We start from the raw sequence: 21,257 nt of genomic DNA on the forward strand, positions 1-21,257 counted from the left end.
CATTGGCTGTAAAGCGCTTTGGGACATCTGGTGATTGTGAAAGGCGCTATATAAATGCAAGTCTTTCTTTCATCTCCCCTGTAAGGTTTTGAACTTTTACAGTATAAATGGTGCATTTTGGTTCATTTTAAACACTTCTATACTTCATGGTTGATAGATTTTTCAGTGTAACAAATGGAAATAATAGTGGCAAATGGGTTTGCAGCAGACCAACCAAATCCTCACTTCCTAAGAGTTACCTCAACCGTCACTCTCCCCCCTTCAGCGATGCTCTCCTGCTGCACCTCCTTGAAAGCTCAGAGGCACTCCGCCCCTTCCAACCTCCCATAATTGATAGAAACTCTCTACCCCTTCTAACACCTCACCTAGTTCACAGAGCTTACACTCCCGCTCCACCCTCTTACCCCACAGTCCGCAGACACTCCAACTTTCCCAGTTCACGCTGGCACTCTTCTGTCTCTCCCCCCTTCAATTCAAACTGTCCCGTTCTCCCCTCCCCCTCCCAGTTCAAGCTAGCAGCCATTATCCATATCTAAGCCTTGTCTGTGAGTGTTGGCAGGCTAACCAAATTAAACATGACATTTCCTACAGATAATTAAAAATGTAAATCATCTCTCCAACATTAAAATTAAATGCTGCTTCTTCACTATTAGATTAAATAGGCAGTGAATCTTTGGAATTCTCTACCTCAGAGGGCTGTGGATGCTCAGTCATTGAGTATATTCAAGACAGAGATCGATAGATTTTGGATACTAAGGGAACCAAGGGATATGGGGATAGCGTGGGGAGGTGGACTTGAGGTAGAGGATCAGCCATGCTCTTATTGAATGGCGGAGCAGGCTCAAAGGACCAAATGGCCGACTCCTGCCCCTAGATCTTATGTTATGTTCAATGGTGGTGCACAACCCAGCCAAGCCCGGTCCTGTCAGTAGAATGGTCAGTGTGTAGTAATCAAGTTCACAAGTCCCAGCTGATGTTCCCCTTCCCTAGCCATGGACCATTGTAACATCTCTTGGCTAAATTGCAAGCTGGGACTGCGTAATTTGGCGATATACACTTCTCACACTCAGGGAACTCTACTTATTCCTGAGTAGGAATGGCAGTGCAGCTGAACAAGTACAGTTGCCTGAGGATCAGCTTGAGGGCTTGTGTTCAATCACCCGGACTTGTTCTTCGCATTAAATGCAGTCACTGGTGAAGCGAGTGGTGCCCTGCAGTAACATCCGCTCCCTTCAATTTCTTCCTGCAACAGTTAGTTACTCCCTTTTCTTCTCGTGTAATGGAGATCGATCCTACCTTGGTTGCAATAAACTGTCTGTAAACTGAGCTCTACTTGCTTTGGCAGGGAATTCCAATCTTGATGTGTAAGAGGAGTCAAAGCCAGTGACTCTGCAACTGATGACCTCCTGGCGACTAGAATACCTTCAAACTGTTATGTTCGTTAATAACTAGTCGTTTTTATTAAGAACAGCTAGCTTTTGCTAGACACTTTATTGAGCACATGTGGACTAGGTACAGTATCTGTAGAGGCCTCCATCTTGACTGCTGCCTTGTGGGTAGCATAGTGCATCGTGGGTAGCCCACTCTTATATACATACAGCACCACCTAGTGTACCATTCCAGAATGACAGGTTACTGATCATTACATCCCCCTTTCTTTGAGGTTAAAAAAAATCAGTATCAATCAATATTAATCAATAACAACATAAACATCTTCAACAGTCAATACATTTTCAATGTAGTTTTCTTTGTACTCAAAGATTAAGTCTATCAGGCTTTTTTACTTCACGTGTGGATCTTCTCAGCACAGGTAAGTCTGATGTGTTTTCATGAGAGCCTGTATGTGTATTTGTGTTAGATTGTTCTGGTGGTGAGTGACAAGATTCAGTTGCGATAGTCTCTTGTGTTTTTAGGAGGGAACGGCGGTTCCTCCTGAGAATCTGTCCTTCCTCAGTTCTAACAGTGTATGACCTTGGTCCTACTTCCTCAAGAACTGTAGCTTTCCTGTTCCATGCATCTGGATCCTCAATCCTGACAACATCATCCCTTGTCAATGGTTTCAGAGTTTTGGATGACTTGTCATAGTATGATTTCTGTTTCAGCTTTAACAGTTGAAGTCTCTGTCTCAGTTCCTTACTCTGCTTTTCTTTTGCACAGCAGGGTAGCGTGGTATGCAACTTGTGACCCATTAGGAGTTCAGCAGGTGAAGAACCAGAGTCTAAAGGTATGGCTCGGTAGCTCAGCAGGGCGAGATAAGGATCAGACTTGCTTTCTGTCACTTTCTTCAGTAGCTGCTTGAGAACTTGAACACCTTTCTCTGCCTTACCATTCGACTGAGCATACAAAGGACTGGATGTGATGTGCTGAAAGTCATAATGTGCTGCAAACTGTTGCCACTCCTTACAGTTGAAGCATGGACCATTGTCGCTAATGGCAATCCTGGGAATTCCATGTCTGGCAAAGATGGATTTCACATGCATTATGACACTGCTTGCTGTGGTGCTTGAGAGCAGCGCCATCTCAGGATAGTTAGAATAGTAGTCAATCACTATTAGATAGTCTTTACCATTTAAATGAAAAAGGTCCATACCAACCTTTTGCCATGGCGCTGTTGGTATGTCAGCTATTTTCATTGGTTCCTTTGCTTGTTTGTTTTGGTGTTTCTGACATGTCTCACATTTGCCTATCATGTTCTCAGTGTCCTTATTTATGCCAGGCCAATAAACAGTGTCCCTTGCTCTCCTTTTGCATTTTTCAATTCTGAGGTGTCCCTCATGAATCCTTTTGAGCATGTCTTGACGTAGAGCCTGTGGAATGACTATTCTGTTCTGTTTTAGTAATAGCCCACTTGCGACACTCAATTCTGACCTTATGTGAAAATATTTTGGACAGGAACCTTTTGGCCAACCATGATGAATGTTCTCTATTACTGTTTGTAATACTGTATCTTTTACTGTTTCTTCTGCTATTTGCTTTGATTTTGTGTCTGACACGGGCAGCGCAGCAGTGACCATGCTCACATGAACATCCACATCTTCTTCAGTAGAGCTCACATGACTCATTGTGGGTGCTCGGGATAGTGCATCTGCTAACACTATGTATTTGCCTGGTGTGTAGATCAGTTCAAAGTCATATCTTTGCTGCTTCATCATGAGTCGTTGAATCCTTGGAGACATCTCATTCAGGTTCTTTTTTATGATGGCAACCAGTGGGCTGTGGTCTGTCTCAACTGTGAAGGTGGGAAGTCCATATATGTAGCCATGAAACTTTTCTAGTCCAACTACCAAGCCTAGACATTCCTTTTCAATCTGGGCGTATCGACACTCAGTATCAGTCATAGACCTGGAGGCATAGGCAACAGGCTTCCAATCTGCACCCTCTGCTTGTAGCAAGACCGCACCTAGGCCATCTTTTGATGCATCCGTTGATACTTTGATTCTTTTTGTTTGGTCAAAGAAGGTGAGTACGTGTGGTTGTCAGCACTGTTTTGAGATTTATCCACTCTTGTTCATGTCTTTCTGTCCATGCAAACTCATTTGTTTTATGTAGCAGGTCTCGGAAACAGGCTGTCTTGGCTGACAAGTTAGGAATTAACTTTCCAATGAAGTTTATCATCCCCATGATGCGTAGCACTCCTTTTTTGTCAGTGGGTCGGGGCATTTTGAGTATGGCGTTTACTTTTTCCATATCTGGCTCTATTCCTTTACCAGATAGATTATCTCCTAGGAAAGTGACTTCCTGGACGCCAAGCTGACACTTGGCTTTGTTGAGCTTCAGTCCATTCCGGCGTATGCTCTGTAGCACTTTAGTCAGTCTCTCATTGTGTTCTTTCAGTGTGGAGCCCCAGATGATGATGTCATCAACATAGACCCAAACTCCTTCCACACCTTCAATTATTTGTTCCATCGCTCTATGAAAGATTTCAAATGCAGATATTATCCCGAAAGGCATTCTGAGGAAACAATACCTGCCAAATGGTGTGTTGAAGGTACAGTATTTGGTGCTCTCTTCATCCAGTTTTAGTTGCCAAAATCCTTGTGAGGCATCGCGCTTTGTAAAGTATCTGGCACCTGACATTTCACTGGTGATTTCTTCTCGCTTGGGAATCTGGTAGTGTTCATGTTTTATGTTTGCATTTAAGTCCTTTGGATCCATGCATATTCTTAGATCATTGTTCTTTTTCTTTACACATACCATGGAGTTAACCCAGTCTGTTGGCTCTTCGACTTTCCTGATGACTCCTAGTGTGGTCATTCTGTCCAGTTCATTCTTGAGCCGGTCACGCAGGGGTGCTGGAACTCTTCGTGGAGCATGGAGCACTGGCTCAGCATCCTCCTTTAGCTGGATCTTGTAAGTGAATGGTAGAACTCCAAATCCTTTGAACACATCCTGGAAATTATTCACTACAGAATCCACCGAGTCATCTGGTCTGCTTATGGCACAGTTTATACGGTAGACTCACTTGACCAGTTCTAAGTCCTCACAAGCTTTGTCACCCAGTAGTGAATCAAGTACTTCAGCCACAACAGAAAATATGAGATGATGCACTTTGTCTTTGACTGTCACTTTAAGTCTGCATACACCTAAGCTATCTATTTTCTGTCCATTATAGTCCTTCAGTAGTACTGACTTTTTCTGTATTTTGGGCTTTTCTTTCATATTGTTAATGTCACTCATACTGATTAAGTTTGCTTTTGCCCCAGTGTCTAGTTTCAATGTAACTAATGCTCCATTTACCTGCAGTGGGATCATCCATTTGTCCTCTTTTACTGCATTAACTTTATGTTCAGCATTGTTAATTCCTGAGGGCTGCACATTTTCTGTATCCTTTTTGATATTGTCACATGACACCATTCCTACAAAACATGTCTCACTTAAATCAGTGTCCTCAATTACATTAACTCGTTGCCCTTTCTTAGTTTTTACTTTTGAAAAGCATTGTTTGGCAAAGTGATTCTTTCCATGACATTTTGTGCACATTTTTCCAAACGCTGGACATTGTTTTAACTGGTGTTTGTAACTATAGCGTTTACAATTAAAAATTCCTTCCTCCGATTGCTTTTCACTTCTGTTCTGCCCATGTTTTTTCCCCTTGTAGGACACAGCACCGACAGCAGCACTTACTGCTATCGCATCATCATTGATTTCACTGAACGTCTTGGCATGCTTTTGAGCTAGCTCGCTAGCTTGGCATATTTTCACAGCAATTTCCAATGTTAGTTCGGTTTCTCTCAACAGACGTTCCCTGACTTTTTTTATCATGAACACCAAACACAATCTGGTCACGAATCATGGATGCTTTCAGCTCAGAGAAATTACAAATCTGTGCTTTCAGTTTCAGATCAGTCAAAAAGCTATCAAAAGTCTCATTTTGCTGCTGTGTCCGAGAACGGAAGATGTACCTCTCATAGGTTTCATTCTTTTTGGGAGAACAATGTGTATCAAACTTCTTTAGCACATCGTCTAATTTTTCTCTGTTCTCCTCTGGATTAAATACAAATGTATTAAAAACCTCTATCGCCTGTGAGCCTGCAACCGTGAGCAGCAATGCTATTTTCCTTGTGTCTGGCTTTGTACCGTACCCGATGGCAGCAATGTAGAGTTCAAATTGTTGTTTAAAAGTCTGCCAATTGTAGTTGACATTTCCTGTGAGTATCAAACGCTCTGGTGGCTTCAAATTCTCCATGTCGCATTGCACAATATTCAGCAGATCTTACCAATCCTGGTACCATGTTATGTTCATTAATAACTAGTCATTTTTATTAAGAACAGCTAGCTTTTGCTAGACACTTTATTGAGCACATGTGGACTAGGTACAGTATCTGTAGAGGCCTCCATCTTGACTGCTGCCTTGTGGGTAGCCTAGTGCATCATGGGTAGCCCACTCTTATATACATACAGCACCACCTATTGTACCATTCCAGAATGACAGGTTACTGATCATTACAAACCATGTGGCAAAGCAAAATCATCAAAAACTACCGGACTGCATACCTGCAAGAGTGTCTAAAATTAGAAATTAATTTCTGGCATCCTCCCACTGAGGTGGTTTTCCCCACACCATCCTTTTGGGTTGTGTCACAGCTCCTAACACAATCTGTAAAACTATTTATCCATTGACCATAAGTGGATTAAAGTTTGGGAAAATAAGCAACGCTTTAAGCTCCCTTGATGTCTTAGTGGGTAAGTGCATGGCACATTATAGTACTAAACAGTGTTGGCCAATGTGTTAGTCACTAACCACATGTGGCTAATTGGGAATTCAGATGTGACGAATTGCATTTCTGATTAAATAAAAAAATGAGTAATAAACACTATTGTTGGGCATGTGATCTCAATACAGGAAACTCTCGATTTTCCGGCACCTAAGTAATCGGAAATCTCTGTTAACCGGCAAAATTCAGGAGTAGTTTCAGGTAAGTTTTACTTCATATTAGTGGCCGTTCTTGGATCTGTGGCCGTGTAACTGGGGTTCCTGCACCTGTTGCTATGCAACAGGGGTGCTTGGTCTGTGGCCGGGGTTCCTGCACCTGTTGCTATGCAACAGGGACACCTGGATCTGTGGCCGTGTACAGAGCTCTCGTACCTTTTACTATACCTCTCTGTAATCCGGACTTTTTGATAAACTGGCACCACGCCGGTCCCGTCGGTGCCGGACAAAAAAGAGTTTCCTGTACTTGTATTCGCATAGCATATGCGTGTGTAATTTAACCTTTTTGTGCATTTGTTGGTATAATGCTAAGATGAAAAGCAGAGCGTGCGAGTGTTTTTGCTCATTGTGGGTGCTTTACTGCCTTGATTACTGAATGGTGGTAGATGTTTGCTAAGACAACGGACACACGTGAAGTACATTTACCTGTGTTGTGTGAGTGTAAGTAAGGCCTTTTCTATTAAAATTAGCGCATGGGGCTAAAACAGTGTCGCTGTAGCCGTACCTGTGGTGAGTCAGCAATTTCCAAGGGTCAACGCTGTATTGAAACATACAGGTTTTGATCACTGACCTGGACACAGGTTGTGGCACAGTTCCAAATAAAGGAAAGGTCATGCTTTTCACTTCCTCAGGACGACCCAAAGTACTTTACAGCCAACAAAGCACTTTTTGAAGTTACATTGAATTACATAGAATATACCGCACAGAAACAGGCCATTCGGCCCAACTAGTGTGTGCTGATGTTTGTACGCCACACGAGTCTCCTCCCATTCCATCTACCTCACCTCAGCCTTTCAGCATATCTTTCTATTGCCTTTCTCTTATGTTTTTGTCTTCTAACAGGGTCTGTAGTGGCTGCTGGAGTGGGATCATTGACAGTGTAGTTACTGTTCTAATGTAAGGAAATCCATGGGGGGAGAAACTGAGTCGAGAATTAGTGCCCCCACGGCTGAAATTGAGTGGTAGCGCCCCAAGAGGGAAGCGGTGCGCTACTGGAAGTGCCCCATCTCCCTCTTGGGATGCTGCGAGGGAATATCGTGGTGCTACGTGCCGCAGTATTGCAGGCCTTCCTCCCCTTCTTAAAGGGGAGGGGCCTTGTGCAGCGCGACCCGGGGTCCAGCTGGGCCCCCGGGGATCGGAGTGCTGGCAAAAGAGCCCGGCACTCAAGAGACGTGCCAGGCTCATGGAGCGCAGCCGGCACTCTGCGGGGGTGGGGGTGGGGTGGGTCAGGAGGCCGGGGATGGGAGCGGAGGCAGGTGCTGGTAGGCAGCCAGCAACAAAAATGGCCGCCCGGCACCTCGCCTTTAAATAGCGCCGCCCCGGCCTCAGGTAGACCACCCTGACCCCGTCGGACATAGCGTCCGGCGGTAATTCAGGGGGCGCTACCGAAGAGCGTGAGCGGGGCGCTGCGTACGCCAATGACGACATCGCCGGCGGCTCAGCACCGTGGGGCACTAACGGTTAGCGCTGCTGCTAACCTCCTGCTGAATTTCGCGGGAGGCATTCGTGGCACCACGCCTGGGTATTAGTTGCTTTGCGTCCCGTTAGTGCTAATGGGAGGCACAAAGCAACCGAATTTTTCCCCCTTAGTATCTCCACATGAGGGAGTGGAAACATCAACCAGGGTTCCCGCTCCTAATTACTATCCGGTTCTCTGTGTTGAAAATTCTACAGGACATCAAGGAGGAATATTACTCCGAGCCCACTGCGAGACCTTTAAATTAGAATTTTTTTCCCATTTGTGTTAATGCACTGCCAGTAAAACGTTGCACAATCTGTCTTTTCTGAATTTGAATGCCTTATTTTCATTGCAGAGGGTGGAAGCAGACTTTAATTATATATTAGAGACTAGCATCCAGTTATCTAATGTCTTAAAAGAAATCTGCATCTGCGGGAGAGAGATCACCTCAGGCATGCAGAGGACAAGTATAGCAGGAGATTCTCTCACAAATTCTCCCACTGATGTTGTCTCTCTGCCTTGAATTGGAATGGTGGTTAAGGCTGATTTAATTGTGATTGAAATTGGTATTGAAAGAACCATCTAGAACATACTAACTGAAAAGGTGATGGAAGCATATTCAATAGTAAACATTCTAAACATTCACTCCCTCCACCACCGGCGCACCGTGGCTGCAGTGTGTACCATCTACAAGATGCACTGCAGCAACTCGCCAAGGCTTCTTCGGCAGCACCTCCCAAACCCGCGACCTCTTCCACCTAGAAGGACAAGGGCAGCAGTTGTATGGGAACACCACCACCTCCAAGTTCCCCTCCAAGTCACACAGCATCCTGACTTGGAAATATATCGGCCGTTCCTTCATCGTCGCTGGGTCAAAATCCTGGAACTCCCTCCCGAACAGCGCTGTGGGAGCACCTTCACCACACAGACTGCAGTGGTTCAAGAAGGCGGCTCACCACCACCTTCTCGAGGGCAACTAGGGATGGGCAATAAATGCTGGCCTTGCCAGTGACGCCCACATCCCAGGAACGAATATAAAAAAAATAGTAATTTTCAAAAGGGAACTGGATCTATACTTGAAAAGGAAAAATTTGCAGGGCGATGGGGCAAGAGCAGAGGAGTGGGGCTAATTGGAGAGCTCGTTTAAAGAGGCACAATGGGCCCGATGGCCTCCTTCTGTGTTGTAAGATTCTATGATTCTATCAATGAAGGATTCAGAGATCTTGTGGAAGTGCCGATTTCAGTACTTGACCTCCAATAGTGACATACACGGCATTAGCACCAGACAGGCTGATACCTGGGATGGCAGGAATGACGTATGAGGAGAGATTGGGTCGATTGGGCTTATACTCACTGGAGTTTAGAAGAATGAGAGGGGATCACATTGAAACTTATAAAATTCTGACAGGACTGGACAGACTAGATGCAGGAAGGATGTTCCCGATGGTCGGGGAGTCCAGAACCAGGGGCCACAGTCTAAGGATAAGGGGTAAGCCATTTAGGACAGAAATGAGGAGGAATTTCTTCACCCAGAGAGTGGTGAACCTGTGGAATTCTCTACCACAGAAGGCAGTTGAGGCCAATTCATTAAGTATATTCAAGAAGGAGTTGGATATATTTCTTAAGGCTAAAGGGATCAAGGGGTATGGGGAGAAAGCAGGGACAGGGTACTGAATTTGGATGATCAGCCATGATCGCATTGAATGGCGGAGCAGGCTCGAGGGGCCGAATGGCCTACTCCTGCTGCTATCTTCTATGTTTCTATGTTTCTATGTAACAGACTCGGGTCCCCTGTAGAGCTTTGCCATTCTGTGCCTCTGGCCAAGTGACAGAAGAAGGTCCCGGAAGCACGGAGACCATCACAGCCCGAAGAACACATTATATTCCTGGCATTGCTGCTGCGTCTCTAGTGCTATCTGGCCGTAAGAACCAGAAGTGAGTGCGCTGGAGATCTGGTGAGAAGCTCCCACGGCTGGAACTTGTACTATACAGCTCGAGAAGAACTATTCCACACAAAGCATCGCACTAGTATGTGAAAAGGAAAGAGTCAGCGCAGAAACAGGTCATGGGAAACGTATTGGTTGCGTGCCCTCTTACATGCACTATAGCGTGCACTGTAAACATGAATAGAATAAGTCTATACAACTAAAACATTTTATTTGCATTTTGTTTCAACACACCCAGCAATAAATCAAATGTGTAATATGCAAAAAAGCTGTAACATAGCCAAACCAAATAGGTGCAACATAAATTGTCTGTCTGGCAGCGTAACACTTTAAACAGGTAGGCTCGTATGGATTATAGAGTCAGGAGCTCCACTGGTGTCGTTGCTGATGGGTTGGCTGGGAATGAGCACATACTGCCTCGAGCCGGGAGGGACCAGCGATTCACCGTTTAATCAAATATAGTCAAAATTAAACATTTGCATGAACAGGAATTGGATTCTAAAACGTCCCATCCCAGGGCCCAGGAGGGTGCACAGGGGAAAATGTGGCACAAGTTGGCAAAGGAGGCATTTGATCAGCTGTTGCAGTCCCGTTGCAGTAATGGCGGTGAGCGTTTTTACAGCAGATTGAGACGGGCAGTGGGGAGAAGCACTGCAATCGTCAGTGTGAAGTCATTTGGGAGGAATAGAAGTTCTGCTGTACACATTGTGTAAAGTAAACTGGTTCCATTCCACAGATGATAGTCCCATCACTCCGACAGGGCTGCAGCCATGCAGAACCAGAACAGAATAGAGATGAGAAGAAATGTTTTACCCTGAATATCCAATTAGTTTCACTTTTCTATTTACTGTATTACTACAGTATTCGGGGTGGTCGAACTTCTTGGTAATGAACTGCCAAATATTTCTTGACAATCTTGTCGCAACTACCTTGCAACTATTGATCCTTCTTCTCTTCTTAGGCAGTCCCTCGGAACCGAGGATGACTTGCTTCCACATTAAAAATGAGTGCTCAGGTGACTGATGAGTCCAATGCAGGACCTACAGTCTCTGTCACAGGTGGGGCAGATGGTGGTTGAAGGGGCGGGTGGGTGGGGTGCTTGGGTTGACGTGTGCTGCTTGCACTTGGCTTCCGCTTGCTCCCAGCGAAGAGACTCGAGGTGTTTGCCGCCTTCCCGGATGCTTCTCCTCCACTTTGTGCGGTCTTGGGCCAGGGATTACCAGGTGTCGGTGGGGATCTTGCACTTTTTCAAGAAGGCTTTGAGGGTGTCCTTGAAGTGTTTCCTCTGCGTACCTGGGGCTCTCTTGCCGTGTCGGAGCTCTTGTTTTGGGAGTTTCGTATCGGGCATGCAGGCGATGTGGCCCATCCATCGGAGCTGATCAAGCGTGGTCAAAGCTTCGATGCTGGGGATGTTGGCCTGAGCGAGAACACTGACGTTGGTGCACCTATCCTGCCAATGGATTTGATCCTTCAATGTGAGCCCCACTGACTTTTCAAAGAGTGCTTGGTCATCTTGTCAATCCTTGTAACTATGAGCCTGGTAGATATTTCATTCCATGCTGGTGTAGACAGGTGCACGTGGGGCAGGTAGGTCAAGCAACGAGCCTAAAGGTGAAACAAGTAAAGTAGCTTTGTCTGAGCATCTGGTCTAGAATTGGTATGAACCAAATCTGATTGGCTCTACAGAAAAACTATTGAAATACAGAATCACCAGAATGTAATAATTGGAAAGGATAGTGATCACCTTAGTGTGATTTGGAATTCTGTTCCGAACAAGATTTTCTCCTTGAGATTGTCTTTGTGATATTATTTGTAGAACTACTGAATTTGAGTGTTCTTTCATATATAGCTTTTTTTTAAATATTACATTTATTAATGAGAAGGGCCAACCTTAGGTAGTTAATGATAGCACTTAAGCACTCTTTATAATGATGTGTGGTGTCGATGCGACACTGGAAAAGATGTGTGCTTCGAAAGCTCAGCCAATGTGTTTGACACGACAGCAGGAAAAAATCCCAGTTATACTTAAAGAAAGAAACTGCATTTTTTTAGCAGCTTTCACAACCCCAGGACGTCCCAAAGCGCTTTACAGCCAATTAAGTACTTTTTGAATTGTAGTCACTGTTGTAATGTAGGCAAATTAAGCAGCCAATTTTCACACAAAAGGTCCCACCACAGCAATGGGATAATGACCAGATAATCTATTTTTTGTGATGTTGTTTAAGGGATAAATATTGGCCAGGACACATTTAAATTACATTGCCGAGATCACGATATTTGTATAAACTGTGTAACTTTCATAACCTTCAGAACCAGTCTTTGTGATCTAACTTATTGTTATGTTTCATAATTTTACATCGGTTTACATGTTGGTGCGGTCTCTGTAAGAACTGTTTACACAACATTGATGTAATATTAAATCTGTTGGCACAGTTTTGTACACTGGTAGTATTACATGAACCAGGGTGTTTAATTGTCGGGGCTACAGTAGGTTCAGCTGGGCATCAGCACATAGGGGCTGTCACAGCCAGTCTATTGATACGATTGAGTTCAATTACCATCCTGGTGGCTGCTCATGGGCCTAGCGAAAACCGTCATCCACAGGTTCCAGGTTGCCTAGGAATGCTGGGAGGGGTTGCACCGACTGATGGCCGCTGTTCCTTATTTAAGGAAGGATATACTTGCATTGGAGGCAGTTCAGAGACAATTCACTAGGTTAATTCCAGAGATGAGGGGGTTGACTTATGAAGAAAGGTTGAGCAAGTTGGGCCGATACTCATTGGAATTTAGAAGAATGAGAAGTGATCTTATTGAAACATATAAGATACTGAGGGGCTCAACAAATTAGGTGCAGAGAGGATGTTTCCCCTCGTGGGGAAATCTAGAACTTGGGGGCATAGTTTCAGAATAAAGGGTCGCCCTTTTAGAACTGAGATTAGGAGGAATTTCTTCTCTCAGGGGGTCGTAAATCTGTGGAATTCTTTGCCCTAGAGAGCCGTGGAGGCTGGGTTATTAAATACATTTAAGGTGGAGATAGACAGATTTTTACAAGATAAGGGAGTGAAGGGTTATGGGGAGTGGGCAGGGAAGTGGTTTTGAGCCCAAGATCAGCCATGATCTTATTGAATGGCAGAGCCGGCTCAAGGGGCCAAGTGGCCTATTCCTGCTCCTATTTCTTATGTTCTTATGTTCATTACTATAGCATCTGGAGTGAGTAGTGTTATTCTTAAATGAGTTAACTCACACAGTGACGATGCTAATTCTGATGAGCGTCTACTCCACATATCTACTACACTGGCAAGGGAATTATTTCATTGGATTTCTGAGAATTGCAGTCTCCTAATTTTGTACTCTTCACCCATACACTTACAACCAGATCTTATGTTAAACAACTGACAAATATTACAGGGAACGGTAGCATAGTGGTTATGTTACTGGATTAGTAACCCAGCAGGCCTGGACTAATGGTCCTGGGATATGAGTTCAAATACCCACCATTAAATAAACCTGGAATAAAAAGCTAGTATCAGTAATGGTGACCATGAAACTACCGGATTGTTGTAAAAACCCATCTCGTTCACTGATGTCCTTTAGGGAAGGAAATCTGCCGTCCTTACCTGGTCTGGCCTATATGTGGCTCCAGACCCACAGCAATGTAGTTGATCCTTAATTGCACTCTGAAATGGCCTAGCGAGCCACTCAGTTGTATTCAAGAAGGTGGCTCACCTTCTCAAGGGCAATTAGGGATGGGCAATAAATGCTGGCTTTGCCAGCAATGGCCACATCTTGTGAATGAATTTTTTTTTAATTGTTATTTTCTCATTTTTTTAATGCGTTTTTTACTGCATTGATAATTATCATTGCAGAGTATTAACCTACTGGTTTGAAAATAAAGAATAATGCAGATTTGGAAGTAATATTACTCAGTACGTTAGACCTAATGCATATACTTAGTATGCATTAGTGTTTTTTTTAATTCATTCATGGGCTGAGGGAATCGCAGGCACATCCCTATTATTGTCCATCCCTAATTGCCCATGAGAAGGTGGTGGTGAGCCGCCCTCTTGAACTGCTGCAGTCCATGTGGTGAAGGTACTCCCACAGTGCTGTTAGGGAGGGAGTTCCAGGATTTTGACCCAGCGATGATGAAGGATCGGCGATATATTTCCAAGTCAGGATGGTGTGTGAGTTGGAGGGGAACTTGGAGGTGGTGGTGTTCCCATGCGCCTGCTGCCCTTGTCCTTCTAGGTGGAAGAGGTCGCGGGTTTGGGAGGTGCTGCCGAAGAAGCCTTGGCGAGTTGCTGCAGTGCATCTTGTAGATGGTACACACTGCAGCCACGGTACGCTGGTGGTGGAGGGAGTGAATGTTTAAGGTGTCTCTTTAGCCATAGAATCGTAGAATGATACAGTGTGGACAGGGGCCATTCAACCTATCATGGCTGTGTCATCTCTTTCGAAGAGCTATCCAATTGGGATAGTGGGGGGGACGATCCAGGTGAGCAGGAAAATAAAAAGTCAATGAGAAATGAGAAAGCAATAGAGCAGGCTAGAGAGGGGGAAAATAATAACCAGAGTGTGACAGGAAGGGACAGAATGATTAAAAATAAGAGTGTAACAGAAAAAAAGGCCAAAACAAGGAAAAATGGTAAAAAGACAAAGCTAAAAGCTCTATATCTGAATCCATGCAGCATTCATAACAAGATAAATGAGTTGACGGCACAAATAGATACAAATGGGTATGATCTGATCGCCATTACAGAGCCGAGGTTGCAAGGTGACCAGGGCTGGGAACTGAATATTCCAGGGTATATGATCATTCGGAAGGATAGAAAGAAAGGAAAGGGAGGTGGGGTGGCTTTGTTGGTAAAAGATGGGATCAGTGCAATGGCGAGAAGTGATATTGGCTCAGAAGATCAAGATGTAGAATCGGTTTGGGTGGAGATAAAAAATAATAAGGGGAAAAGGTCTCTGGTAGGCATAGTCTACAGGCCCCCAACAGTAGCAATGCTGTTGGACAGAGTATAAATCAACAAATAATGGAGGCCTGTAAAAAAAGTACAGTAATAATCATGGGTGATTGTCATCTCCATATTGATTGGACAAATCAAATTGGCCATGGTAACCTTGAGGAGGAGTTCATAGAGTGCATCTGGGATGGTTTCCTAGAACAGTATGTAATGGAACCAACCAGGGAGCAGGCTATCTTGGATCTGGTACTATGTAATGAGACCGAATTAATAAATGATCTCATAGTAAAGGATCCTCCAGGAAAGAGTGATCATAGCATGGTTGAATTTCAAATTCAGTTGGAGGGTGAGAACGTTGTATCCCAAACCAGTGTCCTGATCTTAAACAAAGGCAATTATAATGGCATGAGGGCAGAACTGGCTAAAGTGGACTGGAAAAACAAATTAAAGGGTAAGAAAGTTGAAATGCAGTGGCGGATATTTAAGGAGGTATTTCATAACTCTCAACAAAAATATATTCCAGTGAGAAAGAAAGATTTTAAGAGAAGGGAGCACCATCTGTGACTAACTAAGGAAGTAAAGGATGGTATCAAATTGAAAACGGAGGCATACACTGTTGCCAAGATTGGTGGGAGACCAGAGAATTGGGAAATTTTTAAAAAACCAGCAAAGGATGACTAAAAAAAAATAAAGAGAGAGAAGATGAATTATGACAGTAAGCTGGCAAGAAACATTAAAACAGATAGTAAGAGCTTCTACAGGTATATAAAAAGGAAGAGGGTAGCTAAAGTAAACATTGGTCCCTTAGAGGTTGAGACTGGGGAATTAATAATGGGGAACGGGGAAATGGCAGAGACTCTGAACAAATATTTTGCATCTGTCTTCACTGTAGAAGATACTAACAACATCCCAATAATGGATAATCAAGGGGCCACAGGGAGTGGGAAACTAAAGACAATCACTATCACTAAGGAAATAGTACTCAGTAAAATAATGGGACTAAAAGATGACAAGTCCCCTGGACCAGACGGCCTGAATCCCAGGGTCTTAAAAGAAGTGGCTGCAGAGATAGTGGATGCATTGGTTGCAATATCCCAAAATTCTCTGGATTCTGGAGAGGTCCCAGCGGGTTGGAAAACCACTAATGTAACACCCCTATTTAAGAAAGGAGGGAGACAGAAAGCAGGAAACTATAGACCAGTTAGCCTAACATCTGTCGTTGGGAAAATGCTGGAGTCCTTCAAAAAGGAAGCAGTAGCAGGGCATTTAGAAAAACATACTGCAGTCAGACAGAGTCAGCATGGTTTTAGGAAAGGGAAATCATGTTTAACAAATTTGCTGGAGTTCTTTGAGGATGTAACAAGTAGGGTGGACAAAGGTGAGCCAGTGGATGTAGTGTATTTGGATTTCCAGAAGGCATTTGATAAGGTGCCACATAAAAGATTACTGCAGAAGATAAGAGCTCACGGAGTTGAGGGTAATATATTAGCATCGATAGAGAATTGGCTAACTAACAGAAAGCAGAGTGAGGATAAATGGGTTATTTTCTGGTTGGCAAACGGTAACTAGTGGGGTGCCACAAGGTGCTGGGGCCCCAACTATTTACAATCTACATTAATGACTTGGACGAAGGGACCGAGTGTACTGTAGCCAAATTTGCGGATGATACAAAGATGGGTGGGAAAGCAAGTTGTGCAGAGGACGCAAAGAATCTGCAAAGGAATATAGACAGGCTAGGTGAGTGGGCAAACATTTGGCAGATGGAGTATAATGTGGGAAAGTGCGAGGTTATCCACTTTGGCAGGAAAAATAAAAAAGCAAATGTTATTTAAATGGAGAGAGATTACAAAATGCTACAGTTCGGAGGGACCCGGGGGGTCCTTGTGCATGAAACACAAAAAGTTAGACATAGACATAGACATAGACATAGAAGATAGGAGCAGGAGTAGGCCATTCGGCTCTTCGAGCCTGCTCCGCCATTCAATGAGATCATGGCTGATCATCCAAACCCTAGCACCCAGTCCCTACACCGACAGCCATCCCACCCAAGCCCTATCCCCGTAACCCCATAACCCCATGTATTTAATCCCCCCTAACACTAAGGGCCAATTTTTATCATGGCCAATCAACCTAACCCGCACATCTTTGGACTGTGGGAGGAAACCGGAGCACCCGGAGGAAACCCACGCAAACACGGGGAGAATGTGCAAACTCCACACAGACAGTCACCCGAGGCTGGATTTGAACCCGGGTCCCTGGCACTGTGAGGCAACAGTGCTAACCACTGCTAACAGTGCTAAGCATGCAGGTACAGCAATTAATCAATAAGGCAAATGGAATGTTGGCCTTTATTTCAAGGGGGTTGGAGTATAAAAGCAGGGAAGTCCTGCTACAACTGTACAGGGTATTGGTGAGACCACACCTTGATTACTGCGTAGCGTTTTGGTCTCCTTATTTAAGGAAGGATATACTTGCATTGGAGGCAGTTCAGAGATGATTCACTAGGTTAATTCCAGAGATGAGGGGGTTGACTTATGAGAAAGGTTGAGCAGGCTGGGCCTATACTCATTGGAATTTAGAAGAATGAGAGGTGATCTTATTGAAACATATAAGATACTGAGGAGGCGCGACAAGGTAGATGCAGAGAGGATGTTTCCTCTCATGGGGAAATCTAGAACTCGGGGGCACAGTCTCAGAATAAAGGGTCGCCCTTTTAGAACTGAGATGAGGAGGAACATCTTCTCTCAGAGGGTCGTAAATCTGTGGAATTCTCTGCCCCAGAGAGCCGTGGAGGCTGGGTCATTAAATACATTTAAGGTGGAGATAGACAGATTTTTGCAAGATAAGGGAGTGAAGGGTTATGGGGAGCGGGCAGGGAAGTGGCTTTGAGCCCAAGATCAGCCATGATCTTATTGAATGGTGGAGCAGACTCAAGGGTCCAAGTGGCCTATTCCTGCCCCTAGTTCTTATGTTCTTATGTTCTTATATTGGTGGAGGGAGTGAATATTTAAGGTGGTGGGTGGGGTGTCAATCAACTGGGGGCTGCTTTGTCCTGGATGGTGTCGAGCTTCTTGAGTGTTGTTGGAGCTGGACTCATCCAGGCAAGTGGAGAATATTCCATCACACTCCTGATTTGTGCCTCGTAGATGGTGTTGTAATAAGGTACCATGGAGTATTAGTGTGTTTTTCTCCATGCTCCCTAAATTCCTCCCTGGACTGAACTCGACCAAGGCCCATTAAAACACTGGCCCTGAATTAAGATCCATTAATCAGGGAAATGTAATCATGCTTGCTGACATTGTGCTGTGCACCTGCTAGAGAGGTCACTGGACAGCGTCAGTATGAAACAGAGCAGGAGACATTGTAAAGAAGACCTCAGATCTTTCAGTCCACGCAGTGGCAAGCTTCATTCAGTTGGACAATGTAGGAGAAAGAGAGGATTAACAGCAAAGGCGAGAGGCAGGAAGATATTGGCACTCAGTCTGCCTGTAGCAGTAAAGGTGATGATGAGCTGCCGGTAGAAGCAAAGGTGATGACGGTTATCAAACCCTTTCGCCACAGGATTGTTCCAAACATCAGCACGAGACTTGACAAGGATTAATCAGCTTACGGTTCACTGCTACATTACCCAGGTCATCCTTGTTTCAACATGCTGATGTATATGTTAAAACTGGTGCTGGCATTTAGCAGTAGCAAGAAAGACTGACTGAGGCTTTTTTTAAATGATTTAACATTCCCACGCTACAGGGCACTGTTGACTGGATCCACGTGACCATTCAAGCCCTGCCTGTACAACATCTCATGAGATTCGTCACAGAAGAGGATGCCGTTCAATGAACATACAACTGATCTGTGACCACTGCCAAGGAATTCTATATTCAATGCATATGATTTCTAGGGCATGTCCATGATGGCCATCTCTTAAGAGAATCACAAGCTCTTCATTTTTTCCAGGGCAAATGCAAATTAGATGTTTGGAGACATGGGCTACCTGCTTGAACAATGACTCGTGACACTGCTATACAATCCCCTAGGTTACATTCAAGGTTTGGGAACATGCTTTTGGCTGGATTTTACCAATGGGGAGCTTTTGGAGGCGGGACTCCCACTTGTCATAGAAACATAGAAGATAGGAGCAGGAGTAGGCCATTCGGCCCCTCGCGCCTGCTCCGCCATTCAATGCGATCATGGCTGATCATCCAAATTCAGTACCCTGTCCCTGCTTTCTCCCCATATCCCTTGATCCCTTTAGCCTTAAGAAATATATCCAACTCCTTCTTGAATATATTTAATGAATTGGCCTCTACTGCCTTCTGTGGTAGAGAATTCCACAGGTTCACCGCTCTCTGGGTGAAGAAATTCCTCCTCATCTCTGTCCTAAATGGCTTACCCCTTATCCTTAGACTGTGACCCCTGGTTCTGGACTCCCCGACCATCGGGAACATCCTTCCTGCATCTAGTCTGTCCAGTCCTGTTAGAATTTTATAAGTTTCAATGAGATCAACTCTCATTCTTCTAAACTCCAGCGAGTACAAGCCCAATTGACCCACTCTCTCCTCATACGTCATTCCTGCCATCCCAGGTATCAGCCTGGTGAACCTTCGCTGCACTCCTTCCATGGCAAGAACATCCTTCCTCAGATAAGGCGACCAAAACTGCACACAATATTCAAGATGTGGTCTCACCAAGGCCCTGTACAACTGCAGCAAGACATCCTTGTTCCTGTACTCAAACCCTCTCGCTACGAAGGCCAACATACCATTTGCCTCCTTAACCGCCTGCTGCACCTGCATGCTTACCTTCAGCAACTGGTGCACACGGACGCCCAGGTCTCCTTGCACTTTCCCTTCTCCCAATCTATTGCCATTCAGATAATAATCTGCCTTCTTTTTTTTGACACCAAAGTGGATAACCTCGCATTTATCCACGTTATATTGCATCTGCCATGCTTCTGCCCAATCACCCAACCTGTCCAAATCATACTGGAGTTTCTCGGCATCCTCCTCACAGCACACACGCCCACCCAACTTTGTGTCATCTGCAAACTTGGAGATATTACATCTAGTTCCCTGGTCCAGATCATTAATATATATTGTGTATAGCTTTAGTCCTGCCTCCATTGACTTCTGGCCAACCCACGCTATTTTTCCTTGATTGACCTTGTTAAGCCTGCCCAGCGGGCTTAGCAGGCCAATTAAGGGGAAGCCGGTTACAGAGAACATCAGCGTATGATGTTTCATCTGTCAAAAATTTCTGACAGATGAATTGTCATTGTTTGACAGCTCTGTGAAGCTGTCAATCACTGACATTCTCTGTTGATTGATGAGTTCTTGTATTCAAGACTCATCAAACCTCTTTTGTGAGCAGAAATTAGATGGTTGTTGCATCGGAGAATGCAGCAGTCGTCTGTCATCTCTGCCGGTGAGATGCGAGACTCCGCATCCCCAACTGTTGAAGCCTGCAGGAAGAAACAAAGGTAAGTAAACATTTTCTATCACTTTCCACTTACCTCACATACTTACCTCTCCACACTTGCACCCATCACTTACCTCCACAGTGCACTTTTGCACCCCTCCAACCACCGCAGACCCACTGCTTGCCTCGGTGACCCTGGCGGGGTTTCCCGACATCGGGAAGCCCGCGCCTCTGGTGGCAAAATGGGGATAATTCTTTTAACTGCCTGTTAACTACCTGTCAACAGGCAGTTAAGTGGCTGTAATCCCCTTCCCGCCTCCAGGAGACGGGACACGGTGCGTGTCAGCTACCCGCCTCCTGGGGAGATGGCACCGAGGCGGGTTGGGGCCGGGGTGGGTACCTGCCCCCAGATTCTGCCATTTTCCCGGCAGTCCCACCTTCCAACCTGCCTCCCCAGGGCTGGCAAGATCTCCCCCATTGGTGTGCTCAATCAAGAGTCCCCATGCTTGGACCACAATGGGGGTCCTCTACAATATGATCTAGAGACAACTGGCAAAACAGCAGCAGTGTGTTGCATGCTGCACAACAGAACAGTTGAAAAAGATGTATATGCTTGCTTATTGGAACAAGGATATAGGAACAGGAGTAGGCCATTCAGCCCCTCAGCCTGTTCTGCACGATGAGAAACACCAGCAAAGCAAGGCACAAGTGCATGGAGGAGGAGGAAGATAGGATGATAAGGAGTTAACAGAGGCAGAGCAGCCCCTACAATAAGCAGCATTGATCCATCAGGCGCTGACTGAGGAGTTATTCCCTTGATGTCTACCTTTACAATAAATTGATTGTTATTTCTAAATGCTTTCCCTAAACCATTTTTTGTTAATACTATTCATCTGAAAAACATAAATTTTGAAAGTGAACAATGATTGCGATGGTTAAGGTGTACTTTGAACCGTTATTGAAAATAATAGTGAAGGTGTGGTGTGTGTTTAATGTTAAGCATCACTGCGCTTTCCCTTTGTGTTACGTGTACCAATCAG

Source organism: Somniosus microcephalus, chromosome 17, assembly GCF_052327205.1.
Source record: "Somniosus microcephalus isolate GS21.2 chromosome 17, FLI_Smic_1.0, whole genome shotgun sequence".
Lineage (NCBI taxonomy): Eukaryota > Metazoa > Chordata > Chondrichthyes > Squaliformes > Somniosidae > Somniosus > Somniosus microcephalus.